Genomic DNA, 5,520 nt, shown 5'->3' on the forward strand with positions numbered 1-5,520 from the left:
CGTTCTGGCTTTGTGGGAGCCTAGCCAGTTTGGATGTTCACTTTCCTAGACATGGACGGAGGGGGGAGGACCTTGGACTTTCCACAGGGCAGGGAACCCTGACTGCTCTTTGGACTGGAGAGGGCGGGGGAGAGGAGTGGGGGGAGGAGGAGAAGGGTGGGAGGAGGGGGAGGGAAATGGGAGGCTGGGAGGAGGAGGAAACTTTTTTTTCTCTTTTTCTCAATAAAAAAATTAAAAAAAAATAAAAAATAAAAATCTATTCCATAAAAAAAAACTTCAAGAGGTTTTGGAAAATAGAATCACAATGGGAAAGGTATTCACTTCAGGGATATTCAAATATCCCTGGAAGTCTAGTACAGAGATCTTAAGCCTTTGGATCCCCAAACGAGGAGTTTGCCAGGACTCCCAATATTACAACTGCAAGGAGATTAATATGTCCTTGCATTACAAGATTCTGTATCCACTGAAAGCTCTCTCATTTTGTAGTTGGTACCTTGCCTCTAATCTTCAAAATGAAGAGGTGTTGGAAAAGCATCCTTAGGGCTCTTTTATGAGAAGACTAATCACATTCAGAGGGGCCCAGCTCTCACAACTTAACCACCTTCTCAGAGTTCTCATTTCTCAATATTGCATTAGAAATTTTAGTTCAAGAATTGACATGTGGGAGTGGACACAGACATTCAGATCATAAACAATTCATGGGCTTCTTTGAAGATTTCAAGGTTAGTTAAGTAGGGGGCCAAGTCATCAGATTCGGAGCCAAATATAACTTTCAGAGGCTCAGGGATCCTGTGGACCTTCGTAGACCTTCTTAATATACCTAGGAAAACTTGACAACACACCCGTGGCAACCATCATCTTGTCCAAAGAAACTGTCCAAGTCAGGCGTGTATGGAGGCTCATGGGAAGTTATTTACAAACTAACAATTCCATTCACATAGCCAGGGAGTAGACCTGGATTCCACAGAGCATATGACAAACTGAAGCTGTAAGCCCTGTTAGCTCTCCTATGGTTCAGATACTCACTGTGGTTCCTTCGGAGGTGCCTGTGTGAGAATCTACTTTTATTCTACAAATAGTCCACAGGGAGCAGCTACATTTTTGGAAAAAAAATAAACTTTGGGATGTCAAAACAGAGAAAATTATGTTGTACCTACCATCCTGGGTTTCTGGGCTTCAGGTGTATCAAGGAAGATAGCTCACACTAGGCGTTTTCAGGACAGAAGCTCCTATCGGCTTTGCACTGAGCAGTTTTCATCAGCCCCCAAAACTTGTAGTCCTTTTTCTTTCATTTGTGAAAAGAATGAATTGAACTAAAAGATTCACAGGTCCTCTCAAATTCCAAATTACAATTAATCTGAGGTCTGGCTATTAACGCTTGCTTTTCTCCCATCTTCCCTCCCTTCTTCCATTCATTTCATTCCAAAGTTAACAGAGTAATCTACTTCCATTGCTGAAAAAAATGAACTCCTATAAGCTGTAAGTGTGCACTTGTTCCCATGGGCTACCTGCTGACTCTTGAGTGCTAGGCTGCCATGGCTTCTTTACCCCTTTACACTAGTCACATGATAATTCAAACTAGAGGACTCCGGAGTTTTGCTACAGGGAGTTCTTAGTCTCACCATTTCATTTTATACAAAGCTCATCTGTATATACTCATGGATTAAGGGAAATGAAATGTAAAGTTTTCAAGGCATAAAAGCTACTTTCAACAACTGTTTAAAAGCTGCACTAAATTCTTTTTATTTATATAAACAAAAAAAAAAAAAAAAAAAGCATTTCTGCCCCTTGAGGAGAAAGGAACATGTCAAAGCAACAAGTAAATTCAGAGCTTGTTCATGATGCATAAATTTACTAACAATATTTTTTGCCTGATTTCTTTCAAGAGAGAAAGAAAATGCATTAATAGTGTAAGTGATGAAAATGAAACTCCCTTACAAGCAAGTTATTCAAAATGAAATCAAAACAAATTAGCTGACACAAATGCCATAATTAGAAGCTGAGCAGCCAAGTCATGATGTGGGCATGTGGATCGGCTTTACTTTAAAGTACTCAAAGACAGAAAACCAAGAGCACACATGGATAATCCAGTGTTTGTGTATTTGTGTGTGTGTCCATACTTCTGCTCTGGCCTAATGTTTATATTAATGATCAAACTGTATACAGTACAGCATTTTAGTCATAAACCAAGTAACCAGGATATCTACATAGACTGTCATAATATCATCTTGCTCGTCTTGTTTTTCTTTTTCTTTCTTTTTTTTTTTTTAAGATAGGGTTTCTTTGTGTAGCCTTGGCTGTCCTGGAACTAGCTCTGTAGACCAGGGTGGCCTTGAACTCTGCTTGCCTCTGCCTCCCTAGTATTGGGACAGAAGATGTGGCCACCACTACCAGGCTTCAGTTTGCTTTCTTATTATTTCAAAAACAACAACAATCTCATACCTAAATCCTTTTGAGGGACTGACATTCATTGTTTCTTTTTCAAATATGTATTTTTACATCCTAGCCTCTAGAAAAATCATCAAAGTTAAACTGTCATAAAATAATAATCAGTATTAGCATTTTTCTGTGTTTTTTTCAAATCCCAATCTGTGACTCTAGATTATGAAGAATAAAGTGAGAAAAGGAAAGCAAGAGTTTATTTACTTACAATAATGACTGAACTCAGTCATGGACATGTAATACATTGTGACCAATAAAGTAAGAGTTGATATAAAACAATGAAAATAGGAAATGAAATAAAAGATTTCAAGGCTCTGAGAATCCAATATACATATACGTACATATACATATATACATACATACGTACATACATACATACATACGTACATACATACATACATACGTACATACATATGCCTGGATCGTTCCAGAGTTGGTGCTACTGAAGAATATAGCCCCAGGTTTGCAGAGTGTAGTCAAAGTCTATGGTAGCTAGGAGGCCTGCATCTAAATAGATTTCCCTTGGAGGCTTTCCTACTAATTCTCCTGGGGAATAAGACACTATATGCAATTACAATGAAATCATATTAAGTGGATGTGTAGAGGGCTGTGTAACATATTGACCTGAGCTGTCCGCCTTGTTAGCAGTGATTTAATTTAAGGTTCCCAGAAGAAGGTGGAGTGCTCATGTCTAGAATCTTACTTACTTGTTCAACTCAGATCCCAGCCCTAACACAAAGGACCTTTTCCACTCCAACAACATCTCATTCGCAGCTCCCAAAGCCCAGAGAAATGGGTTAGCACTCTCTCCACTCCTCGGTGTTGGTCATATTTCCCCATTGTGCTCTTTCCCTCTGTGTTTTAAAACTCATTTTGCCTATCTGGATTTCTGACAACTCCATCAAGGTTGTATTTTTCTAGGCTATATACCATTCAACAAACACTAGACTATCTTATTGCTATCTTGCTACCACTATTCTTTTAAAGAAAGGTTACAGTAATGAAGTAAAACCTAAATACTCTTCAAATTTTATTCTTTATGACAAGCACAATTCTAGATAGCTCTGTGAATCTCACACTGTGAAACCTCTTCAATCCCCATGCCATGACAGGGACAACACATTTCCTTTGGAAACTTGTGAACGAACACTCTACAAGACAATAGTAGCTCAGGAAAGACAATAAAATGAGCATAGAGGGGAACTATTTGAAAGAAAAGCAATGGTCAGTGAAAAGGGAGATGAGTGAAGGAAATGGTGGATGAATATGATCAAGGAACACTATATAGCTGAAGGAAAAGGCAAAATGTAAGTCATTTGTCTACAATCAACATGCACTGATGAGAAGGGAGAAATGGGAAGGCACGTCATGTAGGAAAAGGAACAGGACAGAGCACTAGAGCAGATTAGACATCTATTTGATTTAATTACATCTAATAAAACATTGGCAGCTTACAAATGAAGGGACAGGAGAAGAGAAGTATTTGCTCTTTAAATTCTCTTCAAAATCCAATTTCTTTCAAAGGTCTTTGGATGTGAATTCAAAACTTCTGTCCCAAATATAGATCTTAATTTTCCTACGTCCTCTCATCCAGTCTTTCTCTTCTATATGCTAGTCCACACAACACACAAGAATACAGTTTTTGTCTCTTTCCTGATGAGTTCAAATAGCCTTTCATCTTAAGGCTTGCAGTCCACTGGGCTTTTGCTTCTCATGATGAGATAATAGTTCTGGAGACAGAATTTTGTTAATACCAATTTTCTACTGATACTATGATGTCTCCTAGCCGAAGTTTAAAGGCACCATAAAACAATCAATTATGGAATATATTTAATTCCAGAATATATATATCATTGTGATAACTTGGATGAATTAAAATATTCTAGAAATATTTGCTAATTAGATCTGCACTCTCACGTCCTCTGAAACACTATTACAATAACCAACTAATGGAAATAACCCAGTGTCCATCAACTGATGCATAGATAAGATGTGGTTAATATAAATCTGCAATGCTAGTGTTGGGAAGTATCCACCAGAGAAGATTTCCTGGCACAGGTTCAAGCCAATAGGAAGTGTCTTTTTTTAGTCAGCCAGTGACTACACTGAATTCAGCAACCTAGCACAGTCTCCAGCTTTTCTCAGGTTGAGCTTTAAATCACAGAAATCATACCCTGGGTTGGCATACCTCAGTTAGCAAGAATAGTTAACCAGAGTGGCACTGCGGACACTAAAAAGCAAGGTTAGTACATGCAGGGACTTTCCTGGAACCGGGGACATTCATAGATAGACTAAGAATTTATCCTCTTTTCAGCAGGTGGTTCTGCCTATATTCTGGGTTACTTCTAAGATGGCATCAGTTGTGCTACCGTCTGGGGACTTGTTACTCTGGTCAGTCATAAAAAGAACAAAAGTCTGCCATTAGTGACAACACTGGTAGAGTTTGAGATTGTGTTAACAAAAATAAGCCAAAGAGGGAAAATCATGTTTGACATAATTACACTCATATTTAGAATAAAATTGGGGCTCAGATGTAAATGGATCCTGGAAGTTGGGAGCCAAAGAATACCCCAAAATTCACTGTAAGTAAGACTTTCTGGTGTTCCTTGACTCCCGACTTTCAGGATACCTTCACAGACAAGTTCCAATGATTACTTACATTAAGAATGCAAAAATACGACCTCATAGAGGCTGAGGGTTGGCTGGTGATTTGTATAAGCTGGGAGAACAGTGGGGAGGGAGGGAGGACAAGTGCTAGTCAATAGGATCTAAGCTAAGTTAGAGAGGGCAAGAAGTGCTGGTCCTCTATTGCACAACAGGGTGACTTTTAGGAATGGACTTAACATGGGCTTCAGTGGCTCCCAGTCTAATCAGCAATCACCTCTAGAAAGCTATGGCTTCCTTAATTTCTAAAATTTTCAAAAAAAAAAAATCAAGGAATTATCATTTGAGAAATTATGTAAAATTAAAATAATCACTACACTAAATACAGATATCCAAACCAGAATTATTTACATAATTTTACATACAATCTTCTTCTTTAGGTCCTTTGTGTATGTATGTGTAAGTGTGATTGTG

This window comes from Alexandromys fortis, unplaced genomic scaffold (assembly GCF_014885135.2).
Source record: "Alexandromys fortis isolate MF-2015 unplaced genomic scaffold, M_Fortis_MF-2015_v1.1 scaffold_33, whole genome shotgun sequence".
Lineage (NCBI taxonomy): Eukaryota > Metazoa > Chordata > Mammalia > Rodentia > Cricetidae > Alexandromys > Alexandromys fortis.